Source organism: Chelonia mydas, chromosome 22 (assembly GCF_015237465.2).
Source record: "Chelonia mydas isolate rCheMyd1 chromosome 22, rCheMyd1.pri.v2, whole genome shotgun sequence".
Classification (NCBI taxonomy): domain Eukaryota; kingdom Metazoa; phylum Chordata; order Testudines; family Cheloniidae; genus Chelonia; species Chelonia mydas.
In genome coordinates, this window is record NC_051262.2 from 14,545,301 (window position 1) to 14,570,893 (window position 25,593).

A 25,593-nucleotide genomic window follows, 5' to 3' on the forward strand; every position below is an offset into this window, starting at 1 on the left:
TGAATCTTAGCAATAACCATCTGGAGACAAGGAACCAGGACAGAGAATTTATATAGCACATGGGAGGGAAGGCAAGAGGCCAGAGATGGCTATTCACACATTCATGTTGGCGCTCACGCTCTTCTTGTGCAGCCCTAAACATGCAAACTTTTGACCAGTTACTAACAATGGCATCTATTCATTTGCACCTTAGTCTAGCTGTCTGAGCCAGGATTGTCTGTGTTTGGCTCACACTTGCTGCAGGCTCCTCTCTGCTCTCTGGACCTCTGACAAATAGGAACAATACTGACCTGCTGCCCCATGGGGCTGTGAAGAGAAGGTAATGTTTGCAGAGTGCTCCATAAATGCTACCAAGTTTTAGAAGGAATATAAATCCTCCAGCTTCAGGGTATAAGCCAGCTTCCAGTTGAGAGGGATCAGGACGGAACTTTCCCTGGGAAGAGGTTATCCCATCACTGCAGAGTTTCTTATGCCTTTCTGTGAACCAGCTGGTGCTGGCCCTTGCTGGTAAAAGGATACTGGGCTTGATGGACCCCTAGTCTGATCCAATCTGGCAATGCCAGAGTAGTGTGTTATGGATACTGGCAGAGTCCGGGGTGAGATTCTAAGTCTCACTCCAGCCTCTGTCCTGGAGTGAGCATAAAGGGGCCTCTAAAGGCTCCACATTCGACAGGGAAAAATTCCCTTAGCACAGAGACGGAAGATGACAGGCCGTCTCTGGCATAGGGGGTTTGCAAGGGGCAGGAGGGGTGTATTGGGGTGGGGCCAGAGCACATAACACTGCAGAGATTTCGAGCACTGCTACTGTCTGTAAGGAGCCGGGGAAGACTGCTGTAACTTAGGCAGCCCCCCAGCACTGTCTGGGTTGTGCTAGGGAGTCTTTGGAGTCTTAAGGCAGCCCAGAAGCCTGGACACAAATGGGGCTTGAAAGCACCTAAAGCGCTTTCTCCTCAGCTGCACCTCTAGAGACTCAGCACAGACTTCCACCCCAGAGGACCTTGATCAGACCCTCTGAAGTTCCTGCTCCAGACTATTAGCCCACTGTCCCAGCTGAACTTAAGGTTCCTTAAATTCTCATTTCCTCCAGCACTAAAATGTTGCATTCAACACAGGCCACATCCCCTCCGTGCGCCAGAACTGCTGCTGCTCTAAAAGAAAGAGGAAACTTAAGACATTCATGCTTGAGCATCTGTGAGTGAGTCTCCACCCTTTTAAAAGGACATCTCCTTTAAACTGGGAGCCAACCGCTCAGCATCCCCCCATGCTGGCGTGATGCAAATCTACCGGCTCAATCAAATTATGAAAGCTCAGTGTAAAAATTACTGCCACTTTGAAGCCAGCGTGACCCAGGATGCATCAAACTTGGGCAGAGTGCCAAACTACCACTTAACACAACAGCGTTGAAAAAGGTGGCTAAATGACAAGTGTGTGTGTGTATATATATATATCTTACACACACACACACACACACACACACGTCATCCCATGCCGCGCCACAGGTCAAACTCAGCACTGCTGAAGAGTATTCCAGGCCTCTTGCTACGGCCAATTTCTAGTTGTGTTTTGGAATGGGGGCAAAAAAATGAATCATGTCCAAATGAATTCAGACAACTACATTAAGTCTCAGTGTTATCTGAGACTGTAGAGGGGATGAAGAGTTATTTCAATAATCCTCATGACATCGAGTTCCTTCTCTCCACCACACAGTGGGTGTGGAAAGAGGGGTGGGAGAACAAACACAAATCAGTAAGTCAAATGCATTCACTTGATTAGAGTGTGAAGGACTAATACCATTCGTATCCAAATATAGTGTGAATAGTACGGCCTGTGCAAGACTGATTTTTGCCAGCACACCTCACTCCTTACCTGCAGAACCCCATTCTATGCGACCTTCCCACTCTCCCAGTCGAATTCACTCCTAGCTTACAGCACCCCCTGTTCAAGTGCTGAGCTCCACAAAATTCTGCTAATGTAAGCGATTCCCCACCTGCAGCACCACCTGCTATTCCAATCCTGGGCTGCCGTAGAACAGAAACTGCCAAATGGCTGAACTCCGTGTGCTGTTTTTATGATATGCACAACAGGAAACCGGCATGAAAACCCAAAGTCAAAAGAAAAACTCCTTCCTCCCCCAAAAAGAATGCTGATACCTTTAAACTCGGCAAATTCCTTCCCCCTGCAGATAGGATTAAGGAGCATCCAAATAGCAACACTATATTAAAAGATGATAATGTCTGCATCTTGAAGACAATGAGACAGCATTTCACTCATCTTAATTGCTTCCAGTTTAAATCACTAGCAAGATGTGTGTTCATAAACAAACACCACTTTCCTGAAACAGCAGGGATTGAGGTGTTTGGGAACAATTATAGCAGCAGCCCTGGAATTTCCAAGCCCATGTTTCCAATGGCTTCCTGTAGTCCCAGACTTAACACCATTTAATTTTAAAGCTCTATTTACTGTTTATTGCAATTTAGAGTTTATATTCCACATCACCAGTTCTGTGAGTTATTAGCGTCACTTTCATTTTTATTTTGACATGGATGCGGTGCTAAACATTGGGTCAGAACAGGAATATACTTAAAAATCGAGGGTGAACAGGCTTGCAAAATTAGCATAACTGCTTTAATGTAGGTGAATTGTTTCATATATGGAACAAGTTAAACTCTAGACCAAGGGCATGAGTGGGCATCATACAGAACAGAGAAAGGTGTTAAAATTATACAAAGGACTGATCCTGATTGACACCAGCTGAGGATCTGGTTCAAAAAGTTAACCACATGGCTTCTGGCTTCAGAAATGATGGGACTGGGTTTCTCAATGCTGGTCCAGTGAATCAAGATACAAGATCAGCTTATTGATTCATCATGTCCAATGATTTATGCTGAACAGTGGTTGGGGAAGCAAAACCATCCATGCAAGGTAGCTAGGCTGTGTTGTGCAGGGGTTTGGTGAGTCTAATTTCATGTTATGGAGAAAGATGGCAGTTGTGTATGTACAGTGAATCCTGTGCCTTGCATCAGTGTTGCATTGGTGTATTAAAATAGTCTGTGGTTATTCTTTCTGGCACCTGGAAATTCTTCAGTGAGTTATTAGAGTACAGTGCTGACCATGCACCCTTCTAGTCTATTATCCTGCAGCATTTCTCTGAGTCTTATTTGAGCTGGAGTGAATTCCCAGTATTGCTATAATTCTGTCTCAAGGAACAGAGTCCAAACGTACATCTGAACAGTCTAACATCTCTCTGCTGCTCCCATCTACTGTTAGAACTAGTGTCGCTGCGTTTCCTGCATTCCCTGAGCATAAATATTTAATGGCCATAATGATGCTGTGGTAAGAATTCATTTAATTAATCCAAACGCCACCAGACAGCGTGCAGGTGGATTTGAAGGCTAAATGGTGCTTTGTATGTGCATAGCTGTGACAATTAGGGGCTGGAATCATATCAAATCTCACATGGCTAAGCCCAGGCTGGCTTTGTGGGTATTCAGGTGGGGGAATTTTGAGCATCCTATAAGGAAGCAGTGTAGGTAATGCTCTTCCCACTATCATGTAAACAGTGCCCCTGCTTCATGGTAGGGGGTGCTGTGCTGCCTGAGGCTCTGGGTTTCCCTGTTGTATAAAACCCTTAAAAATCTCTTGGACCTAAAGGCAGAGTCCATCCAGAGGTAGCTGCATTTCAACGATGGGTACTGTGATGCACTGAGCCCTAAGAGACAACTTCCAGAAGGGCTTAGCAACCAGAACTGGGGCCAGATGTTTTCATAGGAGTTCAGCCCCCAGCAGCTTCCCAGAGAACATAGATTCATGTATTTACTTGACTGATCTACGAGCATATTTATGGTGCTTGTCACCATATCACCAGAGTTCCTAGTGGAGTGATTTGATGATGACAAACCCTGGGAGATGCATCATCTTTGGTTTGGGTGGAATCCATGTCCTCCCCCTCGACCCCTGCACTGTAACATATGCATTCATGGGCATCACCACCGTGTAGACTCACTTATGGATTTTCATTGGTCATCTCCACCTGCTTCTTCAAGTTTCCACTTCATGCACCTTGCCTGGTCTCCCCATTGGGTCTTCATGATTAGCTGGCATAAGGAAAGCCACCTCTTTCCTTTGCTGAAAGCCCCAGCTGTCAGCTCTGTCCCCAGGATCTTGTGTGGTGGCTGGCACAGCTCCGTAATGGCAGCTTGAGGTTGCTTGTGAATGTGAAATAACTAGTCAATTTGAAATGCTTCATTAAAGGCCTTTGGGGTGGGTCTGCTGCACAAACGCACAGCCCATTACGGTCAGATTCCAATGCTTGATAGGGTGACGTGACAACAGCCTGCGCTGGTAGTCTCTTTTCAAACCTTTGCTAGCTTTAATGCTGTTTTTGGGAAGCCTCTCTACTGCAGCATTGAGTTGGGCAGTTGCTGCAAATGGCGCAGAATCCCTCCCTCAGGCGGTCTGGCTCTTCACGGATCAGTTCCATTTTCCTTTCCAATTATGCCTTTGACCCTAATCCCAGCCGAATTCCTCACATTTGCACAAAGAGGTAAGGTTACACCAGTAGCTTGTTTCACTTTTGTGATCCAATCTGTTAGCAGTTACCAAGATATCAGCACTCAGGCCAACTGCAATAGGATTCCAAGCCAGGACACTCATCTAGCCACAGAACAATGTCCATTAATGCTTCCCATGAAGACAGAAAGAAGCAATTTGAGCAAGGGTATTTTCCACTGAACCTACCAATAATCTCTCTGCAGGCTTGGATGCAAGCAAGATCACCCTTCATACCCTGTCACAGAGGTGCCATCTCACAAGGCACTCATGTCAGCATGGGCAGCTAGACATCAAGTAGTCTCCCAAGCTGCAGGGAGGCACCATCACTTGACTTATTCAGAGGTAAGTTGGACAAAGCACTTTGGAATGTCTTTCAGGGAGCCCTCCTATATTCTCTGAGAATGCACTAATACAGCTACATGGCCAGTCTTGTGAGACTTCACTGTCATTGGTTTGGGTCACTCAGGCCTCCCTCAGCAATGCCTCTGAAACTTGGTTGGTTATAATGCAGAAGACAGTCACTTGACTCAGTCTGAGTAGCCTGCTGTAGTTCCTATGGCAACCAGATGGCATTCTCCATTACCACAGGAACTTGCTGCCGTTTCTAACTACACCTTAACACCACAACAAAAATTAGGCTTGTTGTCATAGAGATAAGTTTATTTCCCTTTATTGCAGAGGTGCTTACAAAGTAGGGCAAAAAGCTACCGAATGGCACAACAGCCAACAAACTGCACAGGTACCAAGTAACGTGACTTTTCTAGAGGCAAGAGACAGATTCCTCAAGCCAGAATGCTGACCTACAGCACCATGAGGGACCTTTGGGATCCCATTGGGGTTCTATGCATGCAGGCAGACCCAGAAACAGGTCAGTAAAGCAAAGGTTCAGATTTTTATGGGGAAGCCTTGTTCTGCTACTGGGACAGATGCCGGTTTCTTTATGAATTGCATTATATATGAGCAGTGCACAATGCATCCATATTCAAACATCCCAAACAAAGCCAAGAAGCAAAGATCTGTGCCTTGGTGGGATATTTACATCCTAAGCACTGGATCTTCCCTATATACTCGTGTGAACTGGTTGTAGCTGAATGGACTTATTGTGCAACATGGCTTGATTTCAGAATCAATTAAATACGCCACTGCGTCTGCTTCCTGGAAATTGGTGACCGTGCATCTTATTTTAGCATCTAGGAGACACGGGCCAGGACCCATCGTGCTAAGCACTGTACAAACAGAACAAAGACTGTTCCTGCCCCCAAAAGTTTACAGTCTAAGTATAATGCATTGTTTCAGACCAGGGGATAGCAGGCATCCATCCCTATGACGCATAGCCATGGGTCTACAGGGAACAAATGTGATGGCAATGTTCTGCTGGCTAGCCCACCAAGAGAGCTATTCAAAGGCACAAATGGGAGTGAGGGATTCAGACCCCCTTTGGCTGCCAGTGGGAGCTGTGAAATCTCCCTGACCGCTACACTGTTACTATTAGAGCCGGTTGGGAAATTAGCTTTCTCCCCCCCTCACAAGAAGTTTAGATACTGAATTTTTCTCCCCCCATTTAAAAAACGTTCAGCTTTTGAATCCCCCCCGCCAATGTTTGACAAAACCAGATTTTTTTCCAGTGAAAATGTCCATTTTTACCAAACAATCATTATCCATTGAGAAAATGTTTTCATGGATTTTTTTTTGACCAGCTCCTAGTACCCACAGCTCTGTGCTTCCGTAAGGGTTAGCACAGGAGGGGAACATAAGGCACTAGGGAAACCGATGAGAAATTATGCTAATGCATCTGGCAACGAATCCGAGCTGTGCGCAAGAGAAGAGCGGTCACAGAGTACGATAACATGGAGCTGGCTGGAAGGGAGAGTCAGGGTGGTCTACACTGGAAAGTTAGGTAGACCCAGATATGGGTCAGAAATTCACACCCCGAGAGATGTCGTTAAACACACTTAAGCCCCCAGTGTAGACCGCGCTAGGTCGATGGAAGACTTCTTCTGACCGAGCTACTGCCTCACAGAGAGGTGGATTTACTACAGGGATGGAAGAGCCCCTCCCGTTGCTGTTGAAAGTCTGCATTACAGTGCCACAATGGTGCCACTGTAGCATTTCTAGCTTAGACGAAGCCTTCAGCAGAGATACTTGTGGTGAAGCAGCCCAGCAGAGAAAAGCACCAAATAGGCACAGCTCCCTTGAAGCACCCTGCTGGTAAGCTGGCAGGCATCTGACATGAGGATGGGGGCAGATCCAGGGCAAGCCCAGCACCTGCTGACTTCAGTGCACATCAGGATGTGGCAAGGCGATAAACCTCCTGACACGGTCTGAGGAGTGTGCGCAAAAGTGGACACAGGAGTACGGATTACTTCTGCTGCCGCTGCTTCTCCTCCTCATAACAATGACAAATCCCTAAGCAGTTTAAACAACTGGGGTTTATGCAAAGCGCTAGCCACAGAACGGGCTGGCAGAAGGGCTATGGCAGACCTGTGCATGAAGGAAGGAAGCACTAAACTGACAGTCTAAGATTGTTTCACTCGCTGGAGCTCTCTGCTTTCCATCACTGTGCAACTAAGAAAGGATACTCTAGGTAAACATTGCATCCACCACTTTTATGTTAGATTTTGAAGATAGGATAGGAGCCCAAATTGTATTGGCTTTATACATACGGTTAAGTTACAGACAATAGGATCAGAGAGAAATTGCCCCCACCATAGTCAGATGCTGCTACACCACTAAGTCAGCAATGGCAAGGTCACTTGATGATGGGGTTCAGGGAAGTCGGCAGGGTGGATGGGTGTCAGAAAGAACAGAATTAGACCCGGTGCACTTTGCCAGGCACATGGATGGGAATGCTTGCGTGACAGCCATCCTCTTGGCTGGCACACTGAGAACTGAACCAGGGAACTCTGGAGCAAAAAGCAGGAGCGGTGACGGCTTCAACTAAAGTTCTGTCGCTGGGGGCTGTGTCAGACTCCGCCTGCAGAGCAGCACAGAGGGAACCTGTAACGCTCACTCACCAGTGAGTTACACTTGTTACAACATGCTGTGTGGATCATTAGGAGATGAGAAGAGCCCTCGTCACTGAAATAGAGCTCGATGGGAGTCATTCATAAGGGTTCAGGCTGTGATGTGGCAACACCCTAATGCTTTCCTTGCAGGCAGGGCAGGGCATGGCGTACCCCATGTGCCCCACGTGAATGCAGCACCGTCTATCCAGGGACTTGGGGCCTGGTATAAAATAGGCAGTGCTGCTCAATGGATGGGCCCCTTTGGCCAAGCTTCTTCACCGCTCTCTTCCTCCATACCCCCCATCTGTAAAATGGGGATAATGACCATCACCCACCTCTGTAAAGTACCACTTATCGGGGGGGGGCGAGACAGCAGCAGAGCGAGTTGAGAAAGCCATCAGGAGAAATGGGGAGTGGCTGTCAGGCAGTTTAAGATGTAAGCACCCAAATGAGATCAGAGCACTGTGGTCCAGGCACGAAGATGCATACAGGCTGTAGACAAAGCTACCTCAGTCTGCAGAGCTCTCAGAATAAATGATTTGCTAAGGATACAAAGGATAATGTAGTGGCTGGAATGTGACTCCAGCCCAATGAGTGTGAATGTGATTTGCAAGTAGAAAGAAGCAACCTGGTTTACATTAGATAAATGAAGTGATTGGCTTTCTGCTTTTTCGCTTTGTTTAAATGACACAAAGAACGAGAGATGAGGCTGATTTCAAATTGTATGGGTTTTGTTTCATTTACAGCAGCTGGCCCTGGTCTTCTAGAACAGAAGCTCTGAAAATCAGCATTTGAAATTCCAGCCTCCAGAATGATTATTGCCCTCCTTGCATTTCACCTTGTTCTTGGGAAAACATTTGCTTTATAGCAAAACAACTAACCATAAAAGCCCCATTACTTGCTTAGGAGATGTTGGGATAGATCCCCAGCTCACGGAAATAGAGGAAGCTCCATTGACTTTAATGGATCTACACCCATTTACACCAGCTGAAGATCTGTCCCTTTAGGTACCATTATATATATATGTTTTAATCTCTCCCAAATGTGCTGTGAAAACAAGCAACTGTTTAGAGCTTGTTTGTTCAAAGGAAGCTTCAACTCTCCCTAAACTCCATAATACCAGAGACCGACTGGATTTTTATTTCCTGCTATATTTATATTCCAGCATGTTTAGAGCATTAATACTCTTGGTATTTAACTGGTTATGATTCCTTTCAAAAGCATTAAAACCCAACTGTGTAAATGTGCCCAGCTCCCTGGTTGCTCTGGATAAATGAGCTGGAGACAGCAAAAATGCAGACATTTTCTTTGGCTATTTAACAACTTTGCCTCCTGAGCTGCATCATCCTGATTTTGAACTGTGACACTTGGCTGCTAGCAGGGGCCTTATGTCAGCACAGACGAGGAGGATATGCCTAGCTTATTCCCAAAGGAATTCTGCTGGCTCATACTTCATAGCATTAGAACACCATTTTGAGCACCAGACCCATCTCCCTGAATTGTAATGCCAGGAACGCTTTTGTTATATTGGCCCCCAGGCATCACTCATGCAGTTCAGCTCACGCTATTCCTAGAGTGCTTTTCACAGAAGCCATTGCTAGACATTATGAGAGGCTGCAGAGAGCTCTTCTGAGCTGCATTAACACTCTTGATCACGGGCACTTGATATTAAACACTGACTTTGAAAACCCCAGGAGAAGTTGGGCTCAAAAATATAGGCCAGCTCTGCACAAGTGTCCCTTTGCTATATATTTTCCAGACAAACGTCTGCCTCCCGTGATCCACCAGCCTTTGCAGACAGGTTCCCTACCCCCACCAGAAGCCAGCCAGTAGTATTTTGGCTAAATGGAGTTATCTACCACACATCAGCGGCACTGTAGTTATAATGGTAGCGCCTCGGAAAACGAGCCAAGATCAGGGCCCCACTGTGCTAGGAGCCATATAGATACGCAATAAGAGACCGTGCCTGCGCCAGAGAATCTATAGTTTAAGTATGCAAGACAAAGGGTGGGAGAAAGGAAGGCTTCTTAGCCCCCCTTTACTTGCCCAAGGTCACACAAAGCCTGTGGCAGAGCCAGAGAAACTGTACCCAGTCTCTCAACTCCCCGTTCAGTGCCTTAACTCCAAAGCCAACCTCTCCCTCTCAATGCTGTGCACAGCCACACCACCAGCTTCCAGCTCAATCGCTCACAACTTTTCTATCTGGAAACTGAGTTTCTACAGACATTGTGACAGGTTGACAATATCCTGTAGTTTCCTGAACAAACTTTCTGGCATCAGATACGCCTTACTGAATGAAGGCAGACCCATCTGGGGTACATTGTATTAGAAATGCAATTGTGTGTGTGTTGTGGCATTGTATGCACCTTCTCTAGTAGGGAGAGGTGGATGCTAATGAACTTCCTCCATTACCAACCTTCGAAGCTACCCCCAGGAGATATGCATATACCAGTAGTCCCAACTGGATTCTCCAGAGACCCACAGGCAAAGAGACTTTTGGATTAAAAGCCTGAGTTTAGGCTGACTCAGGACCCTCATCCTGATCCAGCAAACAGCCAGGACTTCTGGTTTAACAAGGGACCCACTCCTTAGAGTAGGGTTGGAAGGACTTGGCCTACTGAGGCCTCATCCGATTGTGTGCTTGTTCTGCGCTGAAGCGGTGATCAACTTGTAACCACAAGGAAAACCCTAGGGCAGGTGTGGTCTCTGGTAAGCTTATTAGCATGCATGTAGGCTCTTCTCTTGTTTGTAATATGTTCCCTCTATAGTGCTTCGCACCTTCAGAAGCAAGTAGGCTTGCTTAGAAAACTCTGGAGTAACTTATAGTTGCAGCCATTGCTCTGCTCAGGCGCTGAAGAGAAAGCAAGCAGGTCTGTTTAGGCAGACTGCCTTGGCTGGGAGATGCATAGCACAGGCAGGGAACAGCACAGCCCGGAAATACCCTGGTCAGAAGGGACAGAGATCTGTCTCTCTGCCCAAGAGAGGCAACAGCTGGGGAGAACTGGAAGGATGAGAGCAGGTGCCCTTGCTGAACCGTCAAGGGGAACGTCAGGTGTGGCTGCCCTGAACTGAGAGAGAGGTGTCAGAGCGACTGGTCTTTAGGGTTCCAGCCCTACCTACACGTTTCCTCTTGAACCCCCACTTCCATTTTCCTCCTCACCCCTTGCACTGGGAACGCAGGTTGACAGAATTACCTTGAGACCTGGAGTTCTCAGAATGATGAGTCCTTCACGGGTTCTGAACTGAACCGGTGCCTTAACATGGGAGCATATTACATCGCCGAGCCAGAAGGGCTAGTGGAGCCAAGGACACATTCAACCTTGGTTATTAGGATGCTGGCAGCTTGTAGGGGGTTGGGAGAGGATTCTTCAGCTTTCCCAGGTTTTCCAAAAGGAGAGCAACAATATTCTACACTTAATGACACTTCTTACTGGGGGGTTATTAATTTTTATTACATGTTTGTGTTCAGTAGTACCTGCAAGGTGCTAGCCCCTTTCCAAAGGGCTGTCCGCAATGGTGTTCCAGCCAGGAGACAGGACGTTCAAGCGAAAGGCATCAGAACCCTGATTCTGGGCCCACTAGGAGCTTGTCTACACTTGCAAGTTTACCAAAATGGCTATTCTGGAATAGCTCGCCATGTGGAATAAGAGCGCCCACCTGGGAGCTTATACCACAATACATATTCCAAAGAGCAACATCTAGTGTAGACAAGCACTTACATTCCTGTAAATCTGGAGTAACTCCACTGAAATCAAGGCAGTTACACGAATCTAAAACCTGGGTGAGCGACAGCTGAATCAGGCTTTCAGATTAAAGGGATGGGGCTTGCTCCACCACTGCATCTTAATGCCGCACTGTTTTCAGTTAAGTTATGCCATCAGAACACTGGAGCAACGCAGTGGGGAATTAAGTAAAAAAATGCAGCACTTGCTTTGGGCTTTTGAGATAGCTGCATCCCTGCTGAGCCCTGCTTAGCTCAAGTATAGAGACTCTCTCTCTGAAACACAGGCTTTGAACTCAGCCTGAAAGAGTGCCTACCACGAACGCTGCTCTAAGGATAGAATGTGCTGCTGTGCCTGAAATTACACCATGAGCTCAAGCAGGTGGAGCTGGAGGCAACTCACACTCTCCTCTCCATCTTTTAGCTCAGCCCGAATACAGACATTTTGTCACTCATCAGTAGACAAAGGCTCTTGCCTTGCAAGGGGCAGGGAAGTAGTTTTCCCAGTGAAAGGCAATCTAGACACTTGCAGTCTCGCTGATTAGCGTAAGAAGGACACTACCTTTATGTAGCACCTTCCATTATGAAGGATCCCAAAGCTCTTTGCAAACCAGGGGCCTGAATCACAGCCCGCTGAAGACAGCGGTAAGATTCCCATGAACTTCAACAGGCTTTCGATCCAGCACCTTAGACAAATACAGCATTAGGAAACGTGACCACCTTGGGCTGGAGGGTAGCAGCCAGCTGGTGCACAATGCATGACCGCCGGATGGAGGGGAGACTTTGGCCAGGGACATGTCTACTCCACATGAAAGCACAATTCATTAGCTCTCAAGGCACTGGTACCTGAGAAGCCCCCTTCCGTCAGCTGATATACAAACCAAACACATGAACTGAAAGCGCAGCACTTATTTTATATGCAATTTAAAAAAAACGTGCAAGGCTAGGAAATCACATGCCATAGACAAACTATGGAAACCCAGCTTGAGTATTACTTCCCACCTTGGAGCGTAGTGCCTACTGCTGCCTTCTCCAGAAGCAAACTGCTAGATATTATACCCTTAATGATGCACTGAGGAACCCTTAATCGCCTTTAAATGGATCTATCTGAATTGATCTAATTTTGTTGGCTGGGTTCATGTCTGAGTGTCACAGCAAGACATCTGGCTGCCTACTGGCAGCAGAGAGCGGACAGAAGGACAGCTGCGGGGAGCCATGCATTTGGGGCTGATTTTCCTTAGGGGACTGTAGAGCTGGGTAGGAATGGTCAGAAAACGCCAATTCATCGAAAACAAAACCATTAGTGGAAGAGGATCTGTGTCAACAAATCTCTCAATTAAAAAAAACCAAAAAACACGTGAAAGAAAAGGTTTGAAATTATTGCAACCTCTCATTTTGATGTTTTCTAAATGAAAAGCTTCATTTTCAGTTAATTTATATGAAAAAAGTTTAAGATTAAAAATGGTCACAATCAAAGCAAAATGTTTCAAAATTATCCATACAAATAATTTCAGTTACCCATTTGAAATTCTTCTTTGCTTATTGGTTTTAGAAGTTTGAGATTTCGACTTTGACACTTTTTCCCACCCCAATGGGGTACAATCTCGAAAGCTCATGGGATTGGCAATCCATTTCCGGCCCCGCTGTAGCTGACTGTTTGCAGGCAAAGGCTGGAGCTAAAGAGACAAACAGCAGATTTAAGCTGTGAGGTTTGGGGAAGAGCAGGAGACTCAGGGGCGTTGGTAGCCCTTTAGGATGGGTAGGATTCCCCTGCATTCAACACACCCTCAGCAGTCCCTGCATGTCTCCAGTTGCTCCTCTGGCATTTGATTTCTCTCTGCACCCCAGGCAGTGGCCTGGATAGCAGTCATCTCTTGTTCATCTCTGATCGTGAATCTAATTCACCTGCTTTTGCCAGGGCTGCATTTGGTCTGGGACTAAACGGTCAGCTCATCATCCCTTTAGGTTCTTCATTACCTGCTCATTCCCTCTGAAGCACCTGACATCAGCCACTGTTGGAAGGCAGACTCTGGGCTAGATGGACCTTTGGTCTGACTCAGTATGGCCGTTCTTATTGCCAGCTTCCATTGTACCTTTCCTTGGGCTTGTTCTCTTCCCCCCCTTTGTTCTTCTACCATTCCCTTTGATATAATGAACAAGTCAGGCCAGACCCACTGTACAGAGGAGGAGTCCTCTATCGTATTGGCTCCTGCCACCTCTGTTCCATGATTTTGGAGAATATCCCCCAGTTCTGCCACTTCTCTGCCATACCGGGGAGTCCCCTATCACTCATTCATCCCTGGAGAGATGCCATCACTGTCAACAAATTTGGCCCATGATATCAGCTTAAGAAGCTCAATCTATTTAGGTTGTCAAACAAGGTTAAGAGGCAATGTGCTCACAATGCGCAAACACCCACAGCGGGAGCCGATTTCTGGTAGTGGGAGGGCTCTACAACCCAGCTGACAAAGGCACATCAGGATCCAGTGGCTGGGACCAATTCAAACTAGAAATAAGGCACATCCTTTTAATGGAATACCTTCCTAAGGGCTCTTTAACGGGAGTCTGGGTTTGTTTCTAAGAGATGTGAGGTAGTTCAAACAGAAGTTATGGGCTTGAGGCAGGAGTCACTGGGGTGAAATTAAATGGCTTGAGTTATAAAGAGTCAGATTAGATGACCCTTTAAGGCCCTTTTGGCCTTAAAAAAAAATATCCATAATCAATGTCAATGCTGACATCACCAGCATTGACTCTTCTGAACAGAGAGCTGTCTCTGAGTGAGTTTCCCAAGTGTTCCTTTCTGCTTTGATTCCTCCGTTTATCAGAATTTCCCCTTGTGGAACAGCACCTGGAATAGCAACATTCTCTTGTGCCATTCAAAGGCTGGGCCATTCGCTCTTTCCCAGGAGTTTCTATGACATTATCTCAGCACAGGCAGGGAGATACTTTTTCAATGGCTTCACCCCTCTTCTCTCAACCAGTCGATCTAATCGGTCCTGAGTATTTTTAATCTTTTGTTAGAAAGAAATTAAATTCTCTCCATTTTCTGTCCCCTTTAACAGAGGGAAATGGTTATTATCACAGAATTGTAATAACCAGTCTGTTCTTGTTCCCTTTGTGCTAGGTATTATTAATACTTATCAGTTTATTGTGCTTGGGAAATTAAAAGGACTAAACTAGCCCAATGGGACAGAATATGTTATTTGAGTGAGAAATTCAGCATAGGGAAATTCTTTGTTGTTAGCATGAGAAATTGGAAGTGATTACGTTCAAGTCTGAGAAATTACATATGGATTTTTTCCCCCTCAGAAATAAACACTTAGGTCCCCTATAGAGGGCAACAAAAAATTGCTAATCGTGCCTAAAATGCCATTTTCACCTGCATAACAATGGGGCTAGATTTGTGGAAAATGATTCATCTGCAATATTCAGCCTTGAAATCAATTAAAAGTGAGGCAAATGTTTAATTTGAGATCTACCCCTGGGTTCCATGTAAAAATCAGGAGATGGGCTTTGGTCAGCGACTCTCCCGCGTTTCTAGACCGCGATCCCATGTCACCATGATCCACTGGTGAGTGTATGTTAGTGTCCCCTCCGAATCCTGCTGCTACCAACTCCGCTATGGAGCTTTAGCAGCTCATGGTTTTAACTCCAGACGCCCCCAGCGTATCAACCCATATAGCAGCTGTTATATTACAACATAAAGAAGTTCCAGGACCCCTCTTCCTTCTAGGCGTGAAGAAAAGGGTGGTCGTGAGCCCGTGATACCTGTTCATGACCTCCGAGTTGAGGTAATTGCCATGCAAGTGACCAAAAGGAGTTATATTTGTCCTGCAACATGTGGGCAGAAAAAGGGGCAATGGAAAACATGTTACTGGCTCAACTTGTAGTGATTTTGGGGACCCAATTTGAGACACCTTAAAGGGGTCTAATTTTCAGACTTCAGGTGCTCAGGACTCAAGAATCAGGCCCCTTTAAGGTGTCCCCAAAGTTGACCCTCCCCAAACTAATCCATACAAAAGTCACTAGTCATATATGGAAGTCCTCACATTTGCCTCTTGCTTGTATCCAAAACTATCCTAAGGCACCAGCTCTCACAGATCCCCATCTTATTTACTCCAGTTATCAGATCACTTGGGTGTCACTCCCAGGCCTAGGAACGGATTCTGTCTCCATTTCTCCACAGCTTCCAGTTGAGAGATTTGTTCAGCAGAAGTGTTTCTGAAAACTTCCTTTTCCTCACACTTGGCAAACCCAGTGTTGGCCCAGCTCTTGCTTAAAGGGGGTTGTTTGCTTCCTAGGGGCAGTTTTTTCTTACGTTTGTATATTGTTTGCGATAAGTTGCCTCTGTTTGACTAAACCCAGAGACAGAATTCCTTTGAAACACTGAATGGAGTGGGGAATGCAACAGTGTGATAGATGGTCCCATCATCCCCACAAAAACAAGACGAGAAAAATGCAACTTACTTTTGCCTCCTAGAAACGGCGTAAAGCCTAAGGGGTGGGGGGGAAGAGACACTGTAGGCAGTTATTCATGCGAGAGGGATAAGATGATTTACCATAAAGGTAATGAAGCTATAGGCTGGTGGTTAATTTCAACATGACCCTCTAGGGGGGAAACTGAGGATAGGGAAGCGGTCACAAGGGATCAATGGCTTCTTTGCCATTGTTTTGTTTTCCCTCAAGACACACATCCCTGCGTGCGCATGCATACACGCTCACCCCTGCAGCTCTCTTTTCTCAACATCAGTAACTAAACTCCCTGCTACAAACACCATTGCAGCACATTTGATTGTTCTGTTTCCTGTTCACAGACAAAAGGACAAACACTTCAATTCAGCCCTATGCAAATAGAGCAAGCACACTAAAAATTATCGTCCAAATGCAAAAAAAAAAAAGCTCTCAATGCAGTCCCAAGACTGAACAGGTCCCCGATGACTGACTGCCTGACCCAGGTCATGGTTTCTAATAAAATTAAATATATCAAATCAACAATATGCTATGTTTTGACTGAAAGGTTAATATTAGCCAAACTGTCCAATTAATACCAGCCCTTGAGGTGAAAGCTATTGGCACTCAAATAGAAGCCAATATGATAGATTTCATGATTCTTAGGAAAGAAGTGAGAGGACAATGGACTTCAAAAAAAAATCAACAGCATTTGACAAACTGAGAACTGGTAGTTAAGGTTCTATGGAAAGAAAATCTAGGGGGAAAGAGTTCAAGAAAGCTTATCAAAAGGTGCCACAAACCCAGGACAGAGAAGGCCTCAGCCCTTAACCATAGGGGATGATTAAAGAGGCTTTAATTTTTCAGTGCTTAAATGAGATGTCTCCTAGCCATACTATCTGACTGTCAGAGCTGGCACAGTTTAACAACACTTTTGTGTTTTCCAGGAAAGCAGGAAATAGAAAGCATTTTAAGTGTAAAAATATTAAGCTAAAAGATACTGTACATTTAAAGAAAAAATCTGATAATCCAAAACAGATTTTGGAGCATAGTTACCCCCCAATCTTGCAAAATATTCAGGGCTCTGTGCATCTCTCGGTTATTAAAAATTTTTAAGCCCTTTAATGTGGTTCAGGCTTTGTTGGTATTTGGAGAAGAGAAATGTTTGCTAACAGCTGTGGGATGGTCTTTGGCACCCAGAGATGTGAAGCAGCCACATGCTGCACAGCAACTGCAGTCTATGGGCTAGATTTTCACTTCCCTTGTGATGTTCTGAAGAGTGCACTCAGATGCTCCCTACAAAATCAGCCTGCTCGTACCTTCCATGGGCATTCAAATTTCCCACTGGGAGATGTGAATGTGCGAAGAACACAGGCCCAGATCGACTAGAATAACTGCAGTTAATTCCTCTGGCCCTCCTCTGAGGATCACAAAGTGCTTTACAAGCATTAAGCAACTTCACGGGGCACTAGTGACAAACAAGTATTGGACTCTGTGTAAGGGACTTGGACTGAGATTTCATGGGTCTCTCCCCTGCTCTAGCTATCCGGGACAACATTTTGCTCATTTATACAGGTGGAATTACTCCAGATTTGTGCCAGAGCAGCCAAGGGGAGAATTTAGTCCTGGATCCCACTAATACCCACAGGGGTATTTTGACAGCATAACATTCCTCCGGATACCTATTAGCTATTACAAACACAGCAACGACAATTTGTGCTACTCTAGGGCCAGCACCCTGTGACATTCCTATTGCTAATAAATTCAGCAGAGGGGAGGGATCCATTTAAATTATGCTGTGCTTTTGAAAGGGCTACAGATGAGACTCCCTGACCCATAGTGGGGCTTAATCCAAAGCCCACTGAAGTCAATGTGAGTCTTTCCATTGACTACACTGGGCTTTGGGATCAGAACAACGGTGAGCAGTGGGTAGAAACTCTTTTCTCCAAAGGTAGCCGACGGAGATCTGGGTCATTGCAAAGTTAAGAGGTTCCATGGCATTCATCAAAATGGCTTGTTGCTTCAGGAGCAAATAAGCAGAGTCTGGTTATTTTATATTTAGCCTTCACTGTTTTATAACTATTTCCTCAACAGAAATACCCCTTACAGTGAAGGGAGATCTGGTGTTGCACTCAAAAGGCTCAACTCAAGGCTGCATAAGAACCTCCTCCTGGTTTCAAGTGGCAGTCCCGAGACCCATTTCCAGTGCCATTATGATAGTGTTAAATTATGACAGCAATACCAACTTATTGCAGATCTGCAGAGATCCCAGTGGCATGAAGAAAACAGGTCTGAGCTAGTAAGTTAGAGAGATGCCATCAAAGAGAACAAAAGGGAAAAGAGATTTAATTGAGCAAACAGCTAAAACATCCTTTGTCTCCTATTCTACTGGTCTCTGCTTGACTAAGTGCCTAGGTAGATGAATACTGGAACCAGCTAGGAAATTAATAGGTGGTAATAAGACCACTTGAGCCAACCACAAAACCTGCTCAATGCTCCCTGACAGGGAAACCTGCCCAAATAAGGAACCTGGGTTCCATGAGTCACATGCATGGTGCTGAGACACTTGTCCAACTCCTAACCCATTTGTTTTGCCCACCAGTTGTGATCTGTCATATACATACTCCAGGTTGGATCAGGGAACTGTACGCCAACATAACTAGCCATATACCCTGGTGCAAACCTTAAATGCTGACACTACAATGGTGCAAAATGGATCTTGTTATCACCACAAATAACTCTGGTACATTTCCCTGACATATGCACAACCCCTAAATTGTTGCCTTTTTGTGGGCCCTGATCTCTTCAGAACTTTTAGGAGCCACAATATATAAATATCTTAATATTCAATCATCATAAAAATAATCCCTTCATATTTTTATCCTTCTGAACAGCAGCTGGAAGGATACTATGAAATATGTAGAAGTATATGTATGCCACCTGCAAAACCCAGCACACCTGTCCTTTAATATTAACTTTTGATAGACATGCCAGATTTGTTAAATGTGTAATCAGTTCACTCAGTTCAATAAAACAATTAGAAATCATATGTCATAGGTGTAGACACACTAGTACGGTCATATAACACCCTCTTAAATAGATAGCTCTGATGATTACATTACTGTATATTTCCTAAACAAAAGCTGGCTGTTGATTGATTTGTCTGATATTTCCCTGGCAAGGATTTGTAAACCTGTTGTACTTTCAAAAACACTATGTATTTATTTATTTAAGAAGTTCCATGTATTTAATTAAGCTCTTAAGATTCTACATGTCAGTTTTAGAGTGCTTTACACTGGTTTCATGCCAGTGTAACTCAACTGATCCAATGGAAAAATCCGCCCTCACCTGTAAATTGCAAGGGTCAAAGAGAATCTTTCCATTGGATTTGCAGTTAGGTTAATTTCGTCAAAATTCCTTTAATTTCTTTCCCCTGCCGAAGCAATAAATACTGACCAGAGAGAAGAGTGTCATGTGGTCCATAAACACACAGTCTTCAAATCACCAGCTCCAGTACTGACCCTAATTATTCAAAGAAACACTCCCCCCAGCAATCTTCTGAATTAAATCAACAGGACCAACAGTTTTGTTTTTAGCATCTGCCAAATTTCGCTAGGACTCGGGTAACAGCCTAATTGCAAATATGTGCATTTATTAACATACATTCGACTCCAAGATGAGTTTGTTTCCTGCGTAGCTGTGAATGCTCATGGAACTTAAATCAGACCTTGATACATTGGTACAAAGCAGCAGCACTATTAGGGACCCCCATTACGCTGATGCCATCCATCAGAGCTGCTTGGCTTAGATCAACTGAGCTCTGAGAAATCTCTCCAGGAATAATATGGCCCAGCAGACATGCCATTGGTATGGAAACCCTCAGTGGGCAGGCAGGAGAGAGGAATGTAGGGAGTTATCTGGCCCGGAGAAGAGGAGGATGAGGAACATGAAGGCGCAAGCAGCAGCCCAGCGGTATCACACGAGCAATGGCATTCTGCCCTTCTCTAGGGAATATGCAGTGTAGAGATTTGAGTTTATTCCTGTTGCAGTCACTGGGCATTTTGCTATTCAGAGCCTTAACTGCATAAGTGAAGCCTGGCCTTGGGCTAGTTCTTGAGAGCGCTCCTTAGGGGTGATCTGGGTATCCCTCCCTCTCCTCAGGGAAGCTCACGCTCCCATTCTGCAAGAGGGAGAAGGCGGCTCCGAGGACGAGGGTGACACACACCACAGCTGGCCTGCCAAGCAGCGTACAAAGCAGGAGTGTGAAATGTTAGCGAATAAGCTTCTACATCAGCCTGTGATAAATGCCCAGCTGAGAGCGAGTGCCTCACTTGGGGACTGGTGATGCAGCAACACCCATGATACAAAAGGGATTCTCCAGGGAGACCCAGTCCCTGCTCCAGGAAGTTGAGTTTCTACACTGATCCCAGCTGAGACAGACCAGGCTACAGCCAAACAAGCATCAATCCTTTGCAACTTTTCTGCCTGCATTAAAGCAGCTCCCGAAGGCACAGCTGAGCCCTGGGGCCGGCCACCCCTTAGGTTGCCCCAGAGCACAGCCTGCTTCATTCTTTACTGGCCACGCACTGTGGGCTAGTGTGGAGTGGCTGGTCCCAGGGCCAAGGTCCCACCACCGTCCAACTTGGGGTGGGAGGAAGGAGAGGTGCCCTGAGCACAGGGGCTGCGATTGTTAAGAGCTGCTGTAAAAACCTGCCAAAGGAACTCATTTGTAACTGGCCCTTGTGTAAGGAGGGGCATGCTCGTGCACACTGCCCTCCATATCACTGTGCAAGATCCCCTGGCAGTTTTGCCTCCAATATGTGCAGGAGGTTCAAGCTCTTCGCTCAGGATTAACCTAAGTCTGCTGCCTGCCACATGGCCTGCTTGTTACAGCCTTATCTCTAAGCCATACAGTAGCTCCAGTACGCCCTGCTACATCCCTGATTCTAGAGACCCTCCATGCAACAAGGAGGCTGTTCATGAAGCTCCCAGCTATCCAGCTGCCCACAGCTGTGCTACCCTCCTTTGTTCCTCCGCCCACCTCTCTATGCCAGGGCTCATGTTTTGTAATGTTGATGCCAGACACTAAACAACCCCGTGGTAAATCCTTGTGACTCCTGCCGTTAAACATTTCTCTATTAATATAAAATCATCCTGATAAACAGATTAGAGGCACATTAAACACCATAGCTAGGAAGACAAGGAGAAGGGTAATCCAAGTTCCCAGGGACGTATGCGTTTGATCAGAGTTTGTTTCTAAAAAGAAAACAAAATCTTAAAAATAGAGACCCTGACTCTCTTCCTCAGCTTTATCTGGCTTAACTGCAGCTGCTCTGTATTCTAAGCATCATAACTCACTATCACTGCAACTTGTAAATTGTTACCTATTATTCATGATTAGGTTCCGGAGCAGGAGATTTTTGCACATTTAAAGAGATTGCTGTTCTAAGTGTGCTGATGTATGCTGGAAATAGAATAAGTCAATGTCCATTACGATAACAACCAAATTTGGAGAAGATTACACTGCAGCTCAAGGAAAAGATTAGGGGCTAATAAAAATATGAGACTGGCAAATAGAAAGGAGCACCAAGGACTCAAAGGGGGCATCAGGCAGGAGAAGGGGGAGGAGGAGAAGTGGTGAAGTCGGAAGTAGCATGCCTTCTGCATCAGGGATCTTGCAGCCTCTGAGTTTGCAATGTGTGCACGTTTGCATGTGTGAGCACATGCGTGTGTATTGCTGCCCTGTACTGTCTGGAACGTGTTAGATCCATTCATTTACCTATCCATCCCCTGGCCAGGCACCTTCAGGATGAAATTTGCCCATGCAGAAAAAATGCTATCCACCATGTAAGTCCTCTGACACACGATTGAGGCCCTCCGTGAGTGGCAGGTGATGCACAGTCCTAGTGGTGACTCTCTTCCCAAGGGTGTATTTCACCCTTTGAGAGCAGTGCTTTTGGTGCAGCAGTTGTGAGCGTGCCTCCCTGCAGGAATACACGCTGTTAGCGGATGACTGTAGTGGTCACCAACTGATATCAGAATTCAGCTAGAAGACACCGAGTGCACAAGGCCACATTCTGATTGGCCAGCGAGGCCCTTTTGATCATGTCACACCCATGCACCAACCATGGTGCAAAGACAAAACCTCTCTGTGGATTATCAGCTCACTGGAAGAAAACATGGAAGGATGGATATATTTCTTAGCTTTAATGTAGTCTTGAGCTGCCAAACCTGAAAACCTCCACCCACTCCTCACTGGCACTTCTAGAGCACATCCAAGGAGCTCAAAGCACTTTGCAACCATACATTCACTCAACTTCACAACAGGCACACAGGACAGGTATGGTTATCCCCATTTACAAGTGGGGAAACTGAGGCACAGAGCAGGGACATGACTTGACCGGAAGACAGACAGTGGCAGGGCTGAGATTAACTCTCAGATCTCCTGCCTTTCAGTCCTGTGCTCTAACCACAGGTCCACCAAAGGGGGCATGTATGCTAGCTGATCTGCAGGAGATGTAGCAATACGTGAACAGGATTATGTCCCCAATGATCTTTAGGAAAGGGGATTATATTAAAATTGATAGCCGCTCAGTAAAAGCCTGGAAATGTTTGCAATGATCTATTCCATTTCACCCACAGCAAAGAGGGAGCTTTCCCCACTCCCTCATCTGAAGACTTGCAGGTGCTACTGCTGTTTCTGTGCCGGAGCAAAGAGAAACAATTTATCCTCTCTTCCTTTCAGATGATTTCCCCAGCTAGCTATGCCCCTACTCCAAGACTACTCCAGCCACCATGTACAGAGACAACACTGCCCCTCAATACTATGCACAACAGGGAGCAAAGCTGCCCAAGCAGAAGCTGCTGGAGACATTCAGAATGCAAGAGAAACAGGCTCATTGGGGTACCTGGTATAAAAATGCAGGAGACACATTCAATTTACAACTATCTCCACACAAATAACGTTTTTTTCTTGTTGTTCCCTGTCTATGCAGATGAAAATGGATGTGGATCCTAGGTGCTCCTTAAAGAAAAAGCTGTTATTTCCTAGGTCTCATCTGTGCACTAAATGGAACTGAAAGCTCTGCGCTATAATTTAATGTCCCATTTTAGAGGTTTCTACAGACGCCGGATGAATATATATCTATGTTTCATAAAGCCTGCTCCATAAAGAAACAAACAATCGACTAAAAACCACCAAAGACCCAACACACTCTTATTTAGGGAGAGGACAGGCAGAGGAAAGGCATTAGGAGAGAGAGTGGAGACGCACTGAGGGGTGACAGTAAGAGTCTGGCATTGGACTAGAATTTGGGAGATTCCAAGTTCAGTTCTTAGCTCTGCTGTGTGACCTGGTACAAGTCACCTAATCCCTCTGCACAATGGGGTTAGTGATACTTCCCTCCCTTCTGGGGATAAATTCATTAATGCTTGGGTTTTAGGGCCTGATTTAAAGCCTGTTCAGTCCATAGGAGTTTTGGCACAGACTCTAATGGGCTTTGGATCAGGACCATTGCCTCTCAGTGCTTCAGTTCCCCCCATCAATGCAACGGGGGTAAGAGAAACACCTATCATGAGGATAAACACATTAATCATAGAATATCTGGGTTGGAAGGGACCTCAGGAGGTCATCTAGTCCAACCCCCAAGCAGGACCAATCCCCCATTTTTGCCCCAGATCCCTAAATGCCCCCTCAAGGATTGAACTCACAACCCTGGGTTTAACAGGCCAATGCTCAAACCACTAAGCTATCCCGCCCCCATAAGTACAGTCATTATGTGCCGGGGGCCTGTAATCTACCCTAGCTTCGCCTGTGGACACAGGTCTCTTGTAAACTCTCTCTGATTGTAAAAACCACATGTGGGTTTTTTTTACAGTGTTCCCCGACCACCTTTACCATGTTATGCAACACAGTGTTTATAACAGCAGAGACCACCCTCGGCTTCCTAAGTCAAGGATAGAAGAGGTAGGAGACCTCGTCCTCCAAGATGTGTTTTGGGACTTTAGAGTCTGGTACTCTCCCCTGCAGCACCCTGCCCTTGGTACTTCCTTGTGCTTTTACCACTTCCTGGAATGGGTTAATTAGCATTGTAGCTCTCTCCAGCCATCCCCACTCTAGCAGTTAGGTTTGGCTGCCATCATCAGGTTTATTCCCAAGCAACTAACTGGAGTTGCAGTGACCAGGGTGGTGGCTCAGCTGGTCTTGCCCTGCATTCTTTCACAGGCCCTACAAACATGTAGGCAGATAGGTAAATAGAGTGGGGAGTTTTTATTGCCTAGTGGAACTCCTCTAGGCACCCCACGTTTCCACCTAGGTTTATGATCCAGGGAAGGTTACCCGATATGTAAAGCCTCCAAAAATAATGACTGGGCAGTCTGGAGATAGATTGCATGCTGTAAACTCATATCTGGTGCAGGAACTCAATTGCAATGTATAGAAACCAGAGCATGATTCTTTGCAGGCTCTTGGGACTCCCAGCCCCACGTACAACAGGGCATTTCCCCAAACACTTTCCAGCCTTGTTATAGCTGAATTCACATCCACTGGTGCTAGCTATGTTGCTTGCCTTAGTGTATGTGTGTCGGGGGGTGGGGGAGGGGGGAGAAGAGAGGTTTGGCTATCTTTGTCCTCTTCAATGCAATGCTCTGTAATTTCGTTCAGAAATATTTAATCAGCATGGCTCAAAAACCCCAGGGGAGCCACTGAGTTCCCAACTTTCCAAAAAGGGGGGCATCAGACCCAGCTGTTAGCAGCCTTAGGACCCCTAGTGTAGACAGGGCCAAGGAGAGCCCCAGCAGGGCTACACACAATTCAGTACTGGGGATTGTCATGGTGTGCACTTACCGCTAGGGACACCTCCTCCTGGCTGCTCTGGGGAGTAGCTTCTTCCAGGCCCCTTTCTTCTGCTTACTGCACGCCTGCTCCTGGTCTCACTCTGTGGTGACTCTGGGGGTTCTTTATGCCTTGGCCCTCCAGCCACCTCACTAGACAAGTTTCACCCACTGCAGGGGATCAAAGCCTTTTCTAACAACCAGACTCAGGCAATCTTCCCATTCACAGCCCAACCAGTGCCGCTTCTCCAGGGACTGGTATAGGAACCCAGGCCCACACGCTGCTCTGGGTTCCACCTCAGGGACCCTCTAGTCAGCAGTCAAGGTCTTCCCCCTCTAAATCTTGCTGCCTTTTCCTTGAGCCTTTCCTAACCTTCTGGCCCTCCCTCCTTCTCTGGGTTTGCCACCCCACAACTCCCTCCCCAACAGGGAGTAACTGTAGGCTACTTGCCTCAGTAATCTGAAACACACCTCCCTTCGCCTCCTAGGCAATGACTGCAGCCTGTTTCCCAGCTGCCCCCTCTGCTATCAGCTTCCTGCCTTTATAAACTCAGCCCAGCTCCTTCTTCCTCAGCTGGGCTCCCTCATTATTCAGTCAGGGGATTAGGTAATCCACCTGATTCCCCTCAGATGTGGCCTGTCCAGTTAATTGGCCACCTTCTTAGCCTAGATTAACCCTTTCAGGGCAAGTATGGGGTAAACATCCACCAAGGGATGAAAATGAATTACTCAAACCCTCCTTAATATACAAGCATCACACCCAGTTGTTTCCATTCTCCATAAAGAAATGCACGGAGAGACGGGCACTGCTTACTTGTCTCCAGTGGACCCAGGACCTGAGGGATCCATCTTTAATCCAAGCTCTTTTGCTCCGAGCTAAGAATGTCTTCAGGTTTGGAGAACTTTACCCGCAGCACAAGGATCCAACTGTTCTGCTCTTGCTATCCTGGCATTGCTCTCTTCCAGTTGCCTGGATGCACTGGTACCATCATTCTAACACTGGCCGCTTTCCGCTGAGCTTTGGGATCAAAAGGA

At 46.1% G+C, this 25,593-nt stretch overlaps 1 long non-coding RNA gene across 2 annotated transcripts in view; it reads right to left on the reverse strand.

The window, feature by feature from the left end:
• The window catches only part of LOC122463572, a 102,966-nt gene extending 78,237 nt beyond the window's left edge, over positions 1 to 24,729 (reverse strand). For both annotated transcript variants that reach the window (XR_006287051.1, XR_006287050.1), the window contains exon 1: positions 24,572 to 24,729. This is a non-coding gene — a long non-coding RNA (uncharacterized LOC122463572). The remainder of the gene's footprint in view (positions 1 to 24,571) is intronic.
• Between the last annotated feature and the right edge of the window lie 864 nt (positions 24,730 to 25,593).